The sequence below is a fragment of the Sminthopsis crassicaudata genome, chromosome 1 (assembly GCF_048593235.1).
Source record: "Sminthopsis crassicaudata isolate SCR6 chromosome 1, ASM4859323v1, whole genome shotgun sequence".
In the NCBI taxonomy this organism is placed as follows: Eukaryota; Metazoa; Chordata; class Mammalia; order Dasyuromorphia; family Dasyuridae; genus Sminthopsis; species Sminthopsis crassicaudata.
This window is the reverse complement of record NC_133617.1, coordinates 76,582,736-76,602,614: the sequence shown is the minus strand read 5'-3', so window position 1 is coordinate 76,602,614 and position 19,879 is coordinate 76,582,736.

Here is a 19,879-nt window from a genome sequence, read left to right as displayed (position 1 = left end):
TAATTGCCTTAGCAAAAAATAAATAAGCTCCTACTCTTAACTCTTTATCAGTCCCTTAATCAGAATGCAGAAATGTTCCATCTAAGAACTTAGTGAAAATAAAGATGTGATTTTTTTTTCTTTATCCAAATTCACAGTTAAAAAGCTCCTAGTTCTAACTCTTCATCAGTCCCTTAACCAGAGTGCCAAAAAGTACTCATAAAAGGGTGACCAAATCATGGAATTAGACCTCAGGTCAGTACAGTAAATCCATGGTCTGAGAGAAGCCAACTTTGATTTCTCTTCTCCTTCATACTACTGACTTTTGATTTCCCTGCTTTCTCCAGTCTTTTCCCTTACTTAGCTATCAAAAGAATTTTCCTAGTGATGAGGTTGGTAGTGATGAGGTTTGTGGCAGTCAGAGAGTTGTTAAAATCCCCTTTTGGTCAGTGCACAGGTTCTTCATGAAAATTCATGAACCCAAAATAGTGGCAAAAATGGAAGTTTATTGTTGGATAGGAAGCCAGTTTGGATAAGAAACTGACTTCTTTAGTGGCAAAGTTCTATTAGGGAAATGGAGGCTGACACTGAGAAGACTGAGAAGAAAATGCCTTCTCAGCGGGCAGGGTCCTAGCAGCTGCTTTGAACCTTCTGCAAAGAATGAGTTCAGAAACTGCTCTTTAAAAGGAGTCTTTGAGGCTCAGATTTCAAAAAGCCAAGTCCCCAGGCCCTAGATGCTTATCAATATCTGGCCCAGATCTCCAATTGGAATTCAAAGGGTCTGGCATCCTCAAAAGATAAAAAAGGGTGCTTTTTGACCAAGATTTCTCATTGAATCAAAGGGTCTGGCATCCCCAAAAGATAATTTATCTCGGGGGATATGCTTTCCCAGGAGGGTCTGAGACTCAAAAGGGAACACAGTTTCAAAGTGATCATTTTAAAGGGAACACAGTTTCCCTTTCCTTTCACTAGTGCTCTGCTTATTCTGCTACTATCCTACCAAAAATATTTAGGGACTCATCAATGTCTACAGGAGGACTTTTTAAAAAGTGCTTCCACTTCTGACCCCTTTTCACATGAGTTTTATATGACTATAGATATATAGATATATGAAATAGGTAAACCAAATATTTACCAATGATAAATCATAATTTTGTGACCTCCCCCATATTCAGTTACAAGACTCCATATGGACAGAATGGAGGGGTGCTAAGAAATTTATGTACCTGGAGTCTACAGGACAAAATACAATTGCTGTCCTTTCATTCAAAGCCTTCCATATGGTCCTAGCCTACTCCAGTCTTATTTCATCATGTTCTCCTTTATCACTCCAGAGTCCAACAATTAACAGTACTCCCTGGCTTCCTTATGCACTCTTTCACATCTCTGAATTCCTAATGCCATACCTTGTGGGATGGAAGACATTCCTGCTCTAGCTCTCTTCTTGAAGTCAAAGTCACCCAAGAGTAGAGCTAGAAGGGATTTAGGAGGTTATAAGAGTCATTGTTCTCATGTACAGATAAGGGAATTGAAGCCTAGAAAAGGGAAAAGATAGTGTAGACTGTGCTTGATAAAACTCAATTCAATTTTCATTAAGTGCCTACATTGTGCAATGCATACCTAAGCACAGAGAGAATACAAGGAAAAGCTTGTCCCTAAATGAGCTCACTTTCTACTTTGGGCACAGATTATATATACACAATTAAGTAAATATGAGGTAATTTGAGAAGGAATTTAGCACTCATAACTGGAAGAATTACATCTGAGCTAAAACTATTATAAAGATTCTTAGAGGTAAATGTGAGAAATAAGTGAAATTAGTACTGGGTGTCCCAAAAGTCTTACTGCTTTTTTCAACTTTAATAGCTTAAGACTCTTGGGATACCCTGTGTAAGTAGCATTTTCAAGTTTGCCCAGTGTTTTGCATGATCTCAGAGCTTCACAATCCTGAGAAGCAGACATTACAGGTATCATCCCAAATTAATACAGGAGGAAACAAGTTAAATTACTTTCCCATGATCATAGACAATAAAGTACTAGATATGAAGATATGTACAGAGAGACAGGAAATGGATTATGGAGCCTGGGGAAAAGTTAATCTAGTTTGGCAAGAACATAAAGGGAAATATGATTTGAGACTGAAAATGTGGGTTGGAGACTTCAGAGGTACTTGGATGCCCATAAAAGGAATAAGCAGAGATGCAATTTTAATCCAAATTTCCTGAAATCTGAAACAATAGCAAAGCTATTCTTCAGGACATCCATTCAATTTAAGAAATGTTTATTTTATGACTCTACTCCCTCATAACATAACACAATAGCCTGTGAAAGTTAAAAAACCGTATAGTCAAGAATATATGTTCTATGTGGCTCTTTTCAACAATGAGATGATTGAGGCTAGTTTCAATGATGTGATGAATAGGGCCATCTGCATTCAGAGAGGAGAGAGTCCTCAGTGGAAACTGAATGTGGACCACAGCATAGCATTTTCACTCTTTTTGTTGTTGCTTGCATTTTTTTCTTTTTTGATCTGATTTTTTTTTTCTGCAGCATATTTGTGAAAATATGTATAGAAAAATTGCACATGTTTAACATATATTGGATCACTTGCCATCTAGGGGAAGGGATGGGGGAAAGGGAGGACAAAAAATTAGAACACAAAGTTTTGTAAGGGTGAATGTTGAAAAATATCCATGTATATATTTTGACAAAAAGCTTTAATTAAAATATATATATATATATATATATATATCTTTAAAAACCTAATCTCTAATGGAGATGAGCTGACAGAGTGATGTTGTTCAGTTATGCTTGACTCTATGACCCCATTTTGGGGGTTTTTTGGCAAAATTTCCTTCTGCAGTTCATTTTACAGATAAGAAAACTGAGGCAAATAGGGTTAAGTAACTTCTCAGGGTCATATAGTATCTGAGGCTGGATTTGAACTTATAATGACATGTCTTCTTGATTCTAAGCCCACTGTATCACCTAGCTGCCTATGGTACAATGATACATATGAAGTGTTGTAGGCATCATTGAGAAGGAAAAGGTCCCAGAGCTCCATTTTCCATAATGGTTGAAATCACATTACAATACTCATTGGGAAGAAGTCTCAGTATTCTACTTCCCACCATTCTGTGTGTTCTGAGTTAAAAGAGCTAATTTTTAGAGCTGAGGAAGTGATTTGTGTTGCCCATGCATTCTCCATTTAGTAGCAAGTAATTTTGTGCTAAGTCTCTGACTTTTCTAGGGAAATGAAAAAATAATTCAAATATAGTTTATATATCCTAGAAAAGTTTATTTATGGCAGAGTATAGCTGCAATCATTCAGTCCTTTGGGGAATAGCCAATGCAGGTGACAGTTCTGTGAAGAGGGACTTCTAGCTCATTCCTTGTCTATAGAAAAAGCTTCATCTCTAAGCTATACTGATGAAATTTTATCAGTTCTTCCTGCCTATTTTTTTTTTTAATTTAAATTTTTGTTATTGTCATACTGGACAAACATCAACAGAAATGACTGTTTCCCTAGGGGGGGAAATGTCTAAGAAGACATGAACCTCCAAAACCTGCATTTTGGGTTTTTGTATATTTCAATTTAAGGTGTATCCATGACCCCTTCTTAGGTGAAGTTGAATCAACCAGCATTTCTTAAGTGTTTACTATGTGCCAGATTTAGATTAGATCCTGGGAATACAAATTCAAGCACAAAGGCTGTTCTTGACTTGAAGGAGCCAATATTCTATTTTTTTTTTTTTTTTTTTTTTCTGGAATTTTTTTTTTTTTTTTTATTATATATATATATATATATATTTTATAATATTATCCCTTGTATTCATTTTTCCGATTTACCCCCCCTCCTTCTATTCCCTCCCCCCGACGACAGGCAATACCATACATTTTACATGTGTTACAATATAGTCTAGGTACAATACATGTGTGCGAATATCACTTTCTTGTTGCACAATAAACATTAGAATCCGAAGGTACATGCAACCTGGGCAGACAGATATTAGTGCTAACAATTTTCATTCCCCTCCCAGTGTTTCTTCTCTGGGTGCAGCTACCTCTGTCCATCATTGATCAACTGGAAGTGAGTTGGATCTTCTTTATGTTGAAGATTTCCACTTCCATCAGAATACATCCTCATACAGCATTGTTGTTGAAGTGTACAGTGATCTTCTGGTTCTGCTCATTTCACTCAGCATCAGTTGATTTAAGTCTCTCCAGGCCTCTCTATATTCCTCCTGTTGGTCATTTCTTACCGAGCAATAATATTCCATAACCTTCATATACCACAATTTACCCAACCATTCTCCAACTGATGGACATCCATTCATCCTCCAGTTTCTAGCTACAACAAAAAGAGCTGCCACAAACATTTTGGCACATATATGTCTCTTTCCGCTCTTTAGTATTTCTTTGGGATATAATCCCAGTAGTAGCGCTGCTGGGTCAAAGGGTATGCACAGTTTGATAACTTTTTGGGCATAATTCCAGATTGCTCTCCAGAATGGCTGGATTCTTTCACAACTCCACCAGCAATGTATTAGTGTCCCAGTTTTCCCACATCCCCTCCAACATTTGTCATTATTTGTTCCTGTCATCTTAGCCAATCTGACAGGTGTGTAGTGGTATCTCAGAGTTGTCTTAATTTGCATTTCTCTGATCAGTAGTGATTTGGAACACTCTTTCATGTGAGTGGATATAGTTTCAATTTCTTCCTCTGAGAATTGTCTGTTCATATCCTTTGACCATTTATCAATTGGAGAATGGTTCGGTTTCTTATAAATTTGGGTCAGTTCTCTATATATTTTGGAAATGAGACCTTTGTCAGAACCTTTGTTTTTAAAAATATTTTCCCAATTTGTTACTTCCCTTCTAATCTTGTTTGCATTAGTATTATTTGTACAGAAACTTTTTAGTTTGATGTAATCAAAATCTTCTATTTTGTGATCAATGATGATCTCTAGTTCTCCTCTGGTCATAAATTCCTTCCTCCTCCACAAGTCTGAGAGGTAGATTATCCTCTGTTCCTCTAATCTATTTATTATCTCCCTCTTTATGCCTAAATCATGGACCCATTTTGATCTTATCTTGGTATATGGTGTTAAGTGTGGATCCATATCTAATTTCTGCCAAACTAATTTCCAGTTTTCCCAACAGTTTTTTCCGAATAATGAATTTTTATCCCTAATGTTGGAATCTTTGGGTTTGTCAAAGATTAGATTGCTATAGATGTATCCTTTTTTGTCCTTTGTATCTAATCTGTTCCACTGATCTACCGGTCTATTTCGTAGCCAATACCAAATGGTTTTGGTGACTGCTGCTATATAATATAGCTTTAGATCAGGTACACTTAGACCACCTTCCTCTGAGTTTTTTTTCATTAGTTCCCTTGCAATTCTTGACCTTTTATTCTTCCATATGAATTTTGTTGTTATTTTTTCTAGGTCATTAAAATAGTTTCTTGGGAGTCTGATTGGTATAGCACTAAATAAATAGATTAGTTTGGGGAGTATTGTCATCTTTATTATATTCGCTCGGCCTATCCAAGAGCACTGAATGTCTTTCCAATTATTTAAATCTGACTTTATTTTTGTGGCAAGTGTTTTGTAATTTTTCTCATATAATTCCTGACTTTTCTTTGGTAGATGGATTCCCAAATATTTTATACTCTCAACATTTGTTTGGAATGGAATTTCTCTTTGTATCTCTTGCTGTTGCATTTTGTTAGTGATATATAAAAATGCCGAGGATTTATGTGGATTTATTTTGTATCCTGCCACTTTGCTGAAATTTTGAATTATTTCTAGTAGCTTTTTAGCAGAGTCTTTGGGGTTCTCTAAGTATACCATCATGTCATCTGCAAAAAGTGATAGTTTGATTTCCTCATTTCCTACTCTAATTCCTTGAATCTCTTTCTCGGCTCTTATTGCCGAGGCTAGCGTTTCTAGTACTATATTGAATAGTAATGGTGATAGTGGGCAACCTTGTTTCACTCCTGATCTTACTGGGAAAGGTTGCAGTTTATTTCTATTGCATATTATGCTTACTGACGGTCTTAAATATATACTCCTGATTATTCTAAGGAATAATCCATTTATTCCTATACTCTCAAGAGTTTTTAGTAGGAATGGATGTTGGATTTTGTCAAATGCTTTTTCTGCATCTATTGAGATGATCATATGGTTCTTATTAATTTGATTATTAATATGGTCAATTATATTAATAGTTTTCCTAATATTAAACCAGCCCTGCATTCCTGGAATAAATCCTACTTGATCATAGTGTATTATCTTGGAGATGATTTTCTGAAGTCTTTTTGCTAATATCTTATTTAAGATTTTAGCATCAATATTCATTAAGGAGATTGGTCTATAATTTTCTTTCTCAGTTTTCGATCTTTTTTTAATTTCTTTCTTGTTTGTTTTGTGGTTTGATTTGTCTAAATCTGAGAGTGCAAGGTTGAGATCTCCCACTATTATAGTTTTACTGTCTATTTCTTCTTGCAGTTCTCTTAACTTTTCCTTTAGAAAGTTAGATGCTATACCACTTGGTGCATATATGTTTAGTATTGATATGGAGCCAATATTCTAAGGGAGGAGGAAACAGCCCACAGAAAGCCCAAAGGAAGGAAGGAGGGAGTGACACATGATGGAGAAGCTCAGCTTGCTGAGAAATGAAGGGATGGCTGGGTTTGGAGAGAAGTCATCCAATCAGAGGGAGGGGCTTCAAAAGGACATAGCAAACCAAATATGCCAGTATCCTTTCCAAGGAAAGCCCAAAATGGAGTCACAAGAGGATCAGTCACAACTGAACAACATCAATGTACCTGTCATTTCTTCTCCATTAAAGGATTAGGTTTTTGTTTTTTACTTAATAGTATTTTATTTTTTCAATTACATGATAGTTTTCAGCATTCATTTTTTGTACAATATAGAGTTGCAAATTTTTTATCTCTCCCTCCCTTCCTTCCCCTCTTCTCAAGGCTGCAAGCAATCATCTTTTTAAACATATTTCTGTATTAGTCATGTTGTGCAAAAGTCAGAACAAAAGAAAAAAACAGTGCAGTGGATAGAGCACCAGCCCTGAAGTCAGGAGGACCTGAGTTCAAATCTGACCTCACACACTTAACACTTCCTAGCTATGGGACCCTAGGCAAGCCACTTCACCCCAATTGCCTCAGCAAAAAAAAAAAAAAGTGAAAATATATGCTTCAATCCATATTTAATCTCATAGTTCTCTCTCTGGATGCGGATGGCATTTTCCATCCTAAGTTTATTAGAATTGTCTATAGTTGATCATCACACAATCTTGCTGATACTGGATATAATGTTCTCCTGGTTCTGCTCACTTCACTTAGCATCAGTTCATGTAAGTCTTTCCAGTCTTTTCTGAAATCAGTTCCTTATAAAAACAGTAGTATAAAAGTAAAATTCTTAAGTGCATAAATTGCCCTTGAGAGAAACTCAGAGTTCAACCTAGTGAGAAAATCAATTTCTTATCAAACATTTAAAGAACTTACATTCCAAAATTATATAAACTATTTGGATAAATAGGCAAAGAAGAAAACTACCAAACTCCTTTTATGACACAAATATAGCACTGATACCTAAACCAAGAAGAGCTAAAATAGAAAAAGAAAATTATAGAACAATTTCCCTAAGGAATATTGACATTGACTACAAGTAAGGTGATTATAGCAACAAGGAAGATACACTGTAACCAGGTGGGATCTATACCAGAAATACAGGGTTGGTTCACTATTAGGAAAACCATCAACATAATTGACCATACCAAGAAAACCAACAGAAATCATATCTCTTTTTTAAAAAAATTTATAATTATAAATTTTTTGACAGTATATATTCATGAGTAATTTTTTTTATAACATTATCCCTTGTATTCATTTTTCCAAATTTTCCCCTCCTTCCCTTTACTCCCTCCCCTACATGACAGGCAATCCCATACATTTTACATATGTTACAGTATAACCTAGATACAATATATGTGTGTAAATCCAATTTTCTTGTTGCACGTTAAGTATTGGATTCCGAAGGTATAAAGTAACCTGGGTAGATAGACAGTAGTGCTAACAGTTTAAATTCAATTCCCAATGTTCCTTCTCTGGGTGTAGTTGTTTCTGTCCATCATTGATCAACTGGAAGTGAATAGGATCTTCTTTATGTTGAAGATATCCACTTCCATCAGAATATATCTTCATACAGTATTGTTGAAGTGTATAGTGATCTTCTGGTTCTGCTCAAGAAATCATATTATCTCAATAGATACTGAAAAAGCTTTTGACAAAATGTAACACCAATTCCTATCAAAAACACTAGAGTGTTTTTAAATAAGAAATGGAGTGTTCCTTAAAATGATAACTTGTAGCTACCTAAAACCATCAGGAAGCATTATCTGTAACAGGGATAAGCTAGAAGCCTTCCCAATAAGATTCAGTTCCCTTATCATTGCTATCATTCAATATAGTACTAGAAATGTTAGCTTTAGCAATAAGAGAAGAAAAAATAAAATAGAAGGAATTAGGATAGGCAATGAGGAAGCAAAACTAGCATTCTTTTAAGATGATATGACTTAGAGAACACTAGGGTATAAACTAAAAATTTACTTGAAATAATTAACAACTTTAGCAAAGTTGCAGGGTATAGATAAAACCCACATAAATCATGAGTATTCCTTGTATGGCCAAAGAAGCCTAGCAGCAAGAGATAAAAAGAGAAAGTCATTTTAAAATAACTGTAAACAATATAAAGTACTTAGGAGTCTACCTCTCAAGACAAACCTAGTAACTATATGAGCATAATTACAAAACACTTTTCACACAATTAGATCTAAAGAATTAGAAAAACATCAATTGCTTATGGATAGGCTGAGTCAATATAATAAAAATGACAATTCTGTCTAAACTAATCTATTCAATGCCATGCAAATCAAACTATCAAAAAACTATCTGATAGAGTTAGAAAAATAATAAATTTCATTGGAAAGAACAAAAGGTCAAGAAAAATCAAAGGAACTAATGAAAAAATTACAAAGGAAGATAGTCTAGCAAAACCAGATCTCAAATTATATCATTAGCAGTAATCACCAAAACTAACTGAACTGGTTAAGAAATAGAATGGTAGATCAGTGGAACAGACTCAGTACACGAGACTGAAGTCAATGACAAAAGTAACCCAATGTTTGTTAATCTCAAAGACCCCAGCTTTTGGGATAAGAACTCACTGACAAAAACTGCTGGGAAAACTGGAAAATATTGTAACACAAACAAAAACATTTCACACCATATAGCAAGATAAGGTCAAAATGGATGCATAATTTAGATAGATACATAGAGTGACACCATAAGCAAATTAAAAGAGCAAGGAATAATCTGTCAGATCTGTGTGAAGAGGAAAATTCATGATCAAACAAGAGAGAGTTTTATGAAATGGAAAAAAGACAATTTTGATTATAGTAAATTAAAAGGCTTTTGTACAAACAAAACTAATGCAACCAAAATTAGTAGGAAAGTAGAAAGATGAGAAGCAATCTTTACAGCAAACATGTTTGAGAAAAGCCTTATTTCTCAAATACATAAGGAACTGAGTTAAATTTACAAGAATATAAATCATTCCCCAATTGATAAATGATTAAAGGATATGGACAAGCAGTTTTCATATATAGCATATGAAGAAGAGCTTTAGAGCATTTTTAATTATAGAAATGCAAATTAAAACAACTCTGAAATACCACTTCACACCTATTAGATTGACTAACATGACAAAAAAAGGAAACTGATAAATGTTGGAAAGGATGTAGGAAAATTGGGATAGTAATACACTGTTAGTAGAGTTGTGAACTGATCCAACCATTCTGGAGGGCAATTTGGAACTATCCTCAAAGGCAACCAAACTGTGCATACCCTTTGACCCAGCAATATCATTACTAGGTTTGTATCCCAAAGAGATCATAAAAAAAATGGAAAAGGACCTACAGGTACAAATATATTTATAGCAGTCCTTTTCATATTGGTAAAATATTGGAAATTGAGAGGATGGCCATTAAATGGGGAATGGTTGAACAAACTGTGGTTATATGAATGTAATGGAATACTATAGTGGAATAAGAAATGATGAACAAGCAGATTTCAGAAAAACCAGGAAAGACTTGTACAAAATGATGCAAAGTGAAATGAGCAAAACCAGTAGAACATTGTACACAGTTTCAACAAATGTATGTGATCAACTATGATTGTTTCAGCTCTTCTCAGCAATACAACAATCCAAGACAAATATAGAGAATTCATGAAGAAAACTTTATCCATTACTAGATGAAAAAAACCTATAGACTCAGAATGCAAATGGAAGCATTTTTTTACTTACTTTATTCTTTCTCGTTTTTTAAATTTCTTTTTTCTTATACAACTATGATTAATATGGGAATATTTTTGTATGATAGTACACGTATAAATTATATCAAACTACCATCTTCAGAGAAGAGAGAGTACAGAGAGAGGGAGAAAAATTGGGAACTTAAAATCTTGTAAAAATGAATATAAAAATTTTCTTGACATGTAATTGAGGGAAAAAATACTAAAAAAGAAAAATAATAATGAACTTCTTTCCTCTCTTTTGTTTTTAATGACTTATTATAGTTCCCTTTCTCCATTTATTATTTAAAAACACTCTAGTGTTTTTGATAGGAATTGGTGTTATATTTTATCAAAAGCTTTTTCAGTACGTATTCTTAAAATAATTTTCAATTATTTTAAGGCTTCTTTCTATCTCTATCCCTATTCTCCTTACTCTTCTCCTCACCAAAAAAAAAAAAAAAAAAAAAAAAATTCCCTTATAATAAATAAATAACTATAAACACAGAAACCCATCACATTCTGCAGTTCTAATAATAATTAGCTTTTATATGTGGCTTTATAGTTTACTAAGTGCTTTACTTATATTATTGCACAACAACCCTGGGAGGTAGGTGCTATTAGTCTCCCCATTTTATAGATAAGGAAACCAACATAGAGTTTAGTGGGTAAATGATTTATTCAGTACCATCTGAGCATAAAAACAGATTTTAATTCATGTCTTCCTAACTGCAAGTCCAGCACTTTATTTACTATATTACTTAGTTGTGTTAATGACTTCTAATTTTCAAAATCTTTATCTTGGGAATTTCAAATATTAGGGGTCTGTACTGATTGGACTTGGTTTGGTATTCCTAGACAGTTTGTCCTTTATCTTACATGGCAGCTATGGGTTTTAAGTCTATAAAAGACTATGACTTCTTTAATAACTCAAACTTTAAAGACTTCATCTTCTGAACAATATCCTTTTATTGAGAGGCAGGATAGCCTAGTGGATAGGATACTGGAGTTGAAATCAGGAAGACCTGGAGGTCCAAACTCATCTCAGACTAGCCCTATGACCCTGGATAAGCCACTTAACTTCCCTCTAAGGAAGATAAGTAAATAGAAGGTAAGACTCAATAGTCTCTAAAATTCCTTCTAGCCCTTAATCTTTAATCCTCTGATTTGTACACATCTGACATTTAAACCTGTAGAGGGTGAAGAGGTAAGAACTCCATTCTAGGTTTTGAGTCTTACAGTAATTTGGCTCATCAAAACTCCCTTATTGAAATAGCAAAGACCGTCTGTCAGTATAATAAATTAATAATCTAATGACTGAAGCAAAAGGCAAATACTATCTTTGGATTAAAAATTAAATCTTTGAATTTAGGAAAGGAAAAAATGTCCACAAGGAGACTAAAGCTATTTGGGAGAAAGATACCTGAGATAATGGTATAATAAACTTTACTGTGATGTCTCATCTATTTATATCTCTGTCTAAGTAATCAGGATCTGGGGCTTAAGGGGTTTAATCATTTACATCATAGTAGAATTTTGTCAGGCTATAGGACTTTTAAAAGAGTGTACTTTGTATCAAACCTATGAGCATTTGAGGCATATATATTTGTGTCTCTGATCAACAAACTTCAAAGAGTCCATAACCAGGACTTCTCTGTCTGGCCCCGGTATGCCACATCCTTCTTATCACCACAGGAACTGGATTCCAACAAACTCTAAGGGTTTTGTTTTTCTCTCTAAATCTGAATAAGAAGTGCTCAAGATAGTTACAATAAAGGTAATTATTGAGGTTATTGTGGGTTGATCTATCATGGAAACTGGAAAAAAAGTTGAAAATATGTACTAGATTTTTGTGGAAATATGTATAGAAGAATTGTACATACATGTTTAACATATTTAATTACTTGCCATCTGGGGAAGGGGGGAGGGAAAAGGGAGGGAAAAAATTTGGAACACAAGGTTATATGCAAAGGTGAATATTGAAAATTATCCATGCATATGTTTTGAAAATAAAAAAAGTCTCAATTATATATATAAATATATATAAAATAAAGAAGGAAATTGAAAAAATTAGTTGTTGGACTGAATTTGAAAATAAGAAATTTTTAAAAATACTTGTTTCTCCTTTTTCCTTTAACTTCTACCCTCATTTCTGCTCTCCATATATAATCATTTGCCACATCTTATCAGAGTTAGCTTCAATTTATTTTTATTCTATTTACTAAGACTCAATCAAGTTAGTTTTAATATTCATATTGTAGTTCCCTATGTAAACTTCAACCACTATTCAAATCCAAAAAAAAACCTTGCCTCTGGGCAAGTTGATCTTTAGATCAAGATATTTATCTTATAATTACCTCCACCTTTGTAACCTTAACCATCATCCACCTTCCAGAGAAACTTTTTTAACTTAAAGGTCAAATCTCATCAATTTAAACTATTATAGCTACTCCTATCACCTGAAGACTACTCCCATTGCCAAAGAACCTTTGTCTGGTGTTATGAATCATATGTCTTGGATTTGGATAAGATGTTTTCATAAAAGGAGGTTCAAATGACGTAATCTCAATTCTGACTAGGTCATTGGTAGCCAATTAAAGGACACACCTATATTGCTCAAGATTTTGCTCTGTCATTTTGCTAATTGTTCTATTTGTTCAATTTTGCTTTTTAAAGTATTCTCATTAGTTTTTTGTACTTCCATTGCCATTTGGCCTAGTCTTTTTTAAGGCATTAATTTTTTCTTTTTGTATTTCTTTTATCAAGCTGTTGATTCATTTTTCATTATTTTCTTCTATCTTCCTTGTCACCATAGTAACTTTTTATAGTCATAATCTTTTTCTGTTTGCTTTTTTTTCCTCTAGACTTTAATTGTTAAAAATGAGATTTCTTCCAGGGTGGAGGGTGTACCATCCCAAACTTCTGCAGTTTTATGCATCTCTTTTCAGAATTACTTCTGGGAACCTGTAAGTTTTCAATTCTTCCCATGTGGTATGACTTAAGGAGAAGTATGTTTATTGTGAGAAGCCACAAGCACTCTTTTTAGATCTGAAACTATGAGGAGGGTCCATTTATTCCACTGTAAACTCTGATATGCTAGTACTCCTTTTCACCATGAAACTGAAGCCAAGGATTATGACCTAGACCTGCGTATGGACAAAGCAACAGTCCTACCTCAGTGCTAGCAAATAGACCCCTGTAATCTCCATCCACCCAGTTTGACCCCTGTACCATTTATGGTCTAATAGTTTTGAAAGTTGATGCTGATTCAATGGCTCCCAAGGGCTGTTCCTGGATTGCTGGGTCTACACCATGCTAAAAGCCCCTGCCTTGGACTGTGTTCCACTCTCACCCTGATGAGACAGACTTTTCCTGCTAACCTTCTAAGTTGTCCTGGGGTAGACAATTGTTTCACTCTGTCTTTTGTGGATTCTGCCATTCTAGAATTTGTTTAGAGTCATTATTTAAAGGCATTTGGAGGGTCTTGGGGGAAAGCTACTCCCCTCATCTTGGCTCTGATAACTTTTCTAAAAGACCCTGTCAGCCCTCATTCAGGGATTTGTTTATTGAAAAAGGCCACTGACACAATTTATTAGTTACTGTTAGTCTAATAAATTGTGTTTAGAACCTGGTTTCTTTCCTTACTTTCTAAAAAGGGGACTTTTGTGTGCATTGAATTTTTATACTTTATTAGGAACTTTATTAGCAATTGCTTTTGTAACTATTTTCTGTCTGGGGTACTATTTGTGTTCAGTGTGATAATTTGGAAATAATAGCAGAACCCAGAATATACCCCTAACAGACAAATCCTTTAGAGAGAGTTCAAAGGAGATTCCCAGCTTAGGCCAAGGAATGGTAAAAATCCATATATTAGTGTTGCCTTTTGGGGAGTCCTTTTTTTTTTTTTTCATCTGTAATCTTTGCAGCTTTATTTCATGAGTTATTATCATTCAATCATTTCAGTATTCCAGTTCTTTATGATCCCATTTGTTTGTTTTGTTTTGTTTTTTGGCAAAGATACTGGAGTGGTTTGCCATTTTATTTTCTGGTTCATTTTACAGATGGGGAAACAGGATGAAGTGACTTGCCCAGGATCACAGTAGCGAGTAAAGTGCCTGAAAATAGATTTGAACTCATGAACATTCATCTTTCCAATTCCAAGTCCAATGTGCCACCTAGCTGCCCCTTATTTTTTTTTTTAATTAATTATAAATTTTTTTGACAGTATATATGCATGAGTAATTTTTTTTTTTTATAACATTATCCCTTGTATTCATTTTTCTAAATTATCTCCTCCCTCCCTCTACTCCCTCCCCTAGATGACAGGCAATCCCATACATTTTATATGTGTTACAATATAACCTAGATACAATATATGTGTGTAAATCCAATTTTCTTGTTGCACCTTACTTTTGGAGAGTCCTAATAAGTCTTGAAACAAAAACACTGCCCGCCACATAAAAGGTAACTAAAAGTATAAAAAAATTGTCTAAAAGTCACATATTTGACCTAAAAATTAGTGTGCTCTAATTTATTTTTGAAGCTTTATCACTGGTGTTTAATGTCTTGTGATTCCCACTTCATTATATAAAATAAAAGAGAGTCTCCAGGTTAGCTCAAACTGGATTCCCAGATAAAGGACTCAAACCTATTGACAATCACACCTATACTGGGGAAGCATGTCAATGTGAAAGCAAGGGCCAAGAGGGGAACCCAACACTGTCTCTCTCTTCCTCCTCTCCCTACTCCCAAGACGAATTCACTAGTGCTCTGTTGTGTGGGGTTTGTCACCAAATGATGGCAGGCACCAAAAGTTGGGGTTTGATCATGTGAGGAATTCATAATAGCCATTCTCTTTGGCAAAATGTAAATTTATTTAGGCTAGAGGTTAAGAGACAAAAGGAAGGAAAACAATAGACGCCAGGAATGATAAATATGAAATAGAGTGGGAGAGCATAGAAAGTCAAGTTCCTCAGTGGAACTTACAATTCTGGTAGAAAGAGAGCACCCCATGGGGTTGAAATATTATTGTTCTATATAATAAAGGACCAGCAAGATGAGGCCTGGAGAGATTTACATGAACTAAGTGAAATGAGCAGAACCAGTTGATCATTATACATGGCAAAATCAATATAATTGGACAATCAATTATGATGAAAGTGGCTCTTTTCAACAGTAAGATGATTCAAACTAGTTCCAATTGATCAGTGACGAAGAGAGCCAACACCCAGAGAGAGAACTGTGGGAACTGAATGTGGACCACAGCATAGCATTCTCACTCTTTTTGTAGTTGTTTGCTTGCATTTTGTTTTTTTTCTCAGGTTTTTTTTTTTCCTTCTTGATCCAATTTTTCTTGTGCAGCAAGATAATTGTATATATATAAGTATATATATATATTGGATTTAACACATATTTTAACATATTTAACATGTATTGGACTACTGTTATCTGGGGGAGGGGATGGAGGAAGGAGGGGAAAATTTGGAATAGAAGGTTTTGCAAGGGTCAATGTTGAAAAATCACCCATGCATATGTTTTGTAAATAAAAAGCTTTAATAATAATAATAATAATAAAAAGAATTTGAGTGATCAATTGAAAAACTAAAAAAAAAAGAAAAAAGTTATAGGACATATTGGTTAAATAAGACAACCATGATACACTAAATAAATGTTAAATAATTTGCTGAATGGGTTTTGAAATAACCATTTTCAGAGAATTTTCAGTTAACCAGAAATCTAATTTCTCTTAGAAGTTTTTTGCATTACAAAGCAGTAGAACCTTGATATAGCATCTTATCTAAGCTTTCTTTAGCATTACATAAATGATTGTGCTCTTAAAACAACCACCACAGACTTGAAAAGTAAAAACTAATATTCAGTTATTAACACTCTGTAACATAGGCTGAAGAGGGTTTTTTTGGGGGGGGTATTAAAACTTTTGGGGTTTTTTTATATATACATAAATAATTTTCGATATTCACTCCTACAAAGCCCTGTGTTCTAATGTTTCCCTTTCCTTCACCCCTAGTTGATAAGTGATCCAATTTGTACAGTTTCTCTATGCATATTTCCACAAATATGCTGCACAAGAACAATCAGATCAAAAAGGAAGAAATATGAAAAAGAAAATAAAATGCAAGCAAACAACCACAAAAAGAATGAAAATACTATGTTGTGGTCCACATTGAGTTTTCACTGTCCTCTCTTTGGATACAGATGGCTTTCTTCATCACAACACTACTAGAATTGATGTGAATCACCTCATTGTTGGAAAGAGCAAAATCCATCAGCATTGATCAATCTTGCTGTTGCCGTGTATAATGATCTCCTGGTTCTGCTCATTTCACTTAGCATGAGTTCATGTAAGTCTCTCTGAAATCATTCTTATAGAACAATAATTATCATAACATTTATATATCATAACTTATTCAGCCATTCCTAATGAGCATCCACTCAGTTTCCAGTTTCTTGCCACAAACATTTATGCACATGTGGGTCCCTTTCCTTCCTTTAAGATCTCTTTGGGATATAAACCCAATAGAAACACTGCTAGATCAAAGGTTATGCACAGTTTGATAGCCCTTTGGGCATAGTTCCAAATAGTTCTCCATCAACAACGTATAGCATAGGATACAATCAGATGAACATAAACTGGTGATGAATTGATTGTGTGTGTGTCTTATGCCTTTGTGGTACCTCAAAACTGTTGATTTTGTTTGAGAGAAGAAAATATTACATATAGATTTCTTTTCTTGTTTTAGGGAGGGAGGGTAGTAGACACATTTTCAGGATTTACTTTGCAATGACAGCAGCAAGAGACAGCACGAGTGGTCACTGAATTCCTTATACAAGCATTTGCAACTATGGGTATGCCACAAGCAATAAAAACAGATAATGGGTCTGCATATACTTCTTACTTTTGTGCACAATATCAGATTTTACACACCAATTTCAATCCTCAAGGAATGGCAATAATAGAGAGGAGAAAAAGAGACATCAAGACACTCCTCCAAAAACAAAAGAAAGGGGAAGCCACAGGTAACCCTAGAGAACTTCTAAATTTAGTTCTTTATACAATTAATTTCTTGATTTTTGACAAAGATGAACTGGCTCCAACGGAGTTTTACAACCCAGCAGAAGGGCAGTGTCTAGCTGTCTAGCGTGAGCAGCTCCACTATCTTTAGATAATCCACAGGTGATGTGGAGAGATCCAGAAAGTGGTGAATGGAAGGGACCAGATAGGTTAATTGCTTGGGGGAGAGGGTTTGCTTGTATCTCCACAGATGGAAAAGGAATCAGATGAGTGCCAACGAGCCGTATTCTCTTTGTCCATCGGAGACAGACCAGACCCTTGAAACAAAGGAGAAGACCCAAGAAATATCAGATAGTTCCATTGTGCCCACCACTGAAAGAGCATGGCAGTTATGGCAATTGACTCATGGACATCAAAAATTGTTAATGAGACTAATGCAGGACTTCAAAACTGTCAGGAATCATTGGATTCCCTGAGACATGATAAGACTGTTGCGGGACTTTATTTTTTTATTTATTTTTTTTTTATTATAACTTTTTATGGACAGAACATATGCCTGGGTAATTTTTTACAACATTATCGCTTGTACTCACTTCTGTTCCGACTTTTCCCTTCCCTCCCTCCACCCCTTCCCCCAGATACAAGCAGTCTTATACATGTTAATTATGTTATAGTATATCCTAGATACAATATATGTGTGCAGAACCGCACAGTTCTCTTGTTGCACAGGGAGAATTGGATTCAGAAGGTAGAAGTAAGCTGGGAAGAAAAACAAAAATGCAAACAGTTTACACTCATTTCCCAGTGTTCCTTCTCTGGGTGTAGCTGATTCTGTCCATCATTAATCAATTGGAACTGGATTAGATCTTCTCTATGTTGAAGATATCCACTTCCATCAGAATACATCCTCATACAGTATCATTGTTGAAGTGTATAATGATCTCCTAGTTCTGCTCGTTTCACTCGGCATCAGTTGATGTAAGTCTCTCCAAGCCTCTCTGTATTCATCCTTGTTGCAGGACTTCAACAACTTGCAGGGATCATTGGATTCCCTGACAAGTGAAGCAGTGGACAGTAGATTGGTTTTGGACTATCTCTTGGCTGCTGAAGGAGACGTTTGACTGTTTTTTATGTACCTTCCTTCTAGGACTTCTGGAAATCTTTTACAACACTATGTTGATTCATATTGTTTGTTTTATCACTACTTGCATGTACAATTCATATTTGTTATGCCACATCGAGTCTGCACTGACTGTGGGGAGAATCATCACTAATAGCCTGTGTGTTATTGCTATGTGCTTGTGTAGTACTTCCCATGCCGATTGTGCATACCTGTTTCTAGTAAGACCCTTCAGCCCAGAAACCTGCTAACAATATCTGGTTTGACTCCCCACTTCCCTTTAGTGTTTTTCATCTCTCTTCCTGAGAAGTCAGGGAGGGTGTGATCATCTCCTTTTTGGGGTTCTCACCTCCCTGAGAAATCAGGAGGATGTGACCCCTGTGGTTTAAAACAAAAGAAAGCAGGAGATGTAGAGGGCTGAAACTCTGAGTCAGACAAAAGAGCACTTTGAGGCTACCTATTCGCTGTGAGACAATGGCTTTATTAGCATGTATTTGGATGATGGCTCTCCTCACCATTGGTGCTTGCTGAATGTTTGGTGGTAAGATAATCATAGGCAAGGATTGGAGGGTGGAGGGAGAGAAGTGAGAGTCACTTGGTGGCAGGACAAGGAGGAGAGAGGCTGGAGCTTCTGGACTCCAGAATCCAGGATACATTTTTGGCAAGCTTTGTGGCAGCTTGCCTGCTTCCCAATGATATTGATTTATCCTGAGGCCCTCCAGGGAGCCAGCCCATGGTGAAGGGCGAGAAGCTCTGCCCAAGTTGACTCATTTCCTAGTTGAAATGGAGAAGGGAGATAAGAGATTATAAGGTACCTATAACTACCCAAATATGCTCATCTCCCTATTAGCGAAGAGGCTCTGACTGGAATCCCGAGGAGATTGTGAGGAAGTTAAGATCACTTTCGGTGTGGCTCCGGACCATCTATGGAGTTTGTCACCAAAGGTTGGGGTTCGGTCACGTGAAGAACTCACAATGGTCATTCTCCCTGGCGAAAGGTAGATTTATTCAGGGAAGAGGTTGCAGACGAAGTGAGGGGGTACAATAGAGACTGGCAAAGATAGGCACAGTGGGAGAGCAGATGAATGGCCAGTTCTTCGGTGGAACTCGGACCACCCAGAAGGGAGAGCCCCCAGGAAGCTGGGCGGGACTTATTAGCCTTGAGGAGGAATGGGGTGGGGAAGCACAGAGGTTGAGGAGAGACCGCTGGGCATGGGGGAAGGAGGAGGGGAGAGATCCCGGAGTGCCTGGGCGGCTGACCCAAAGGAAGGGCCCTCAGATAGATTTTATGGGGAAATCCAATCCCAGAGACATGAGTGGCCTTTCTGACAGGCCCCGGCAAGGTGAGACTGCTTGGGACTCCCCAGGGTGGGTG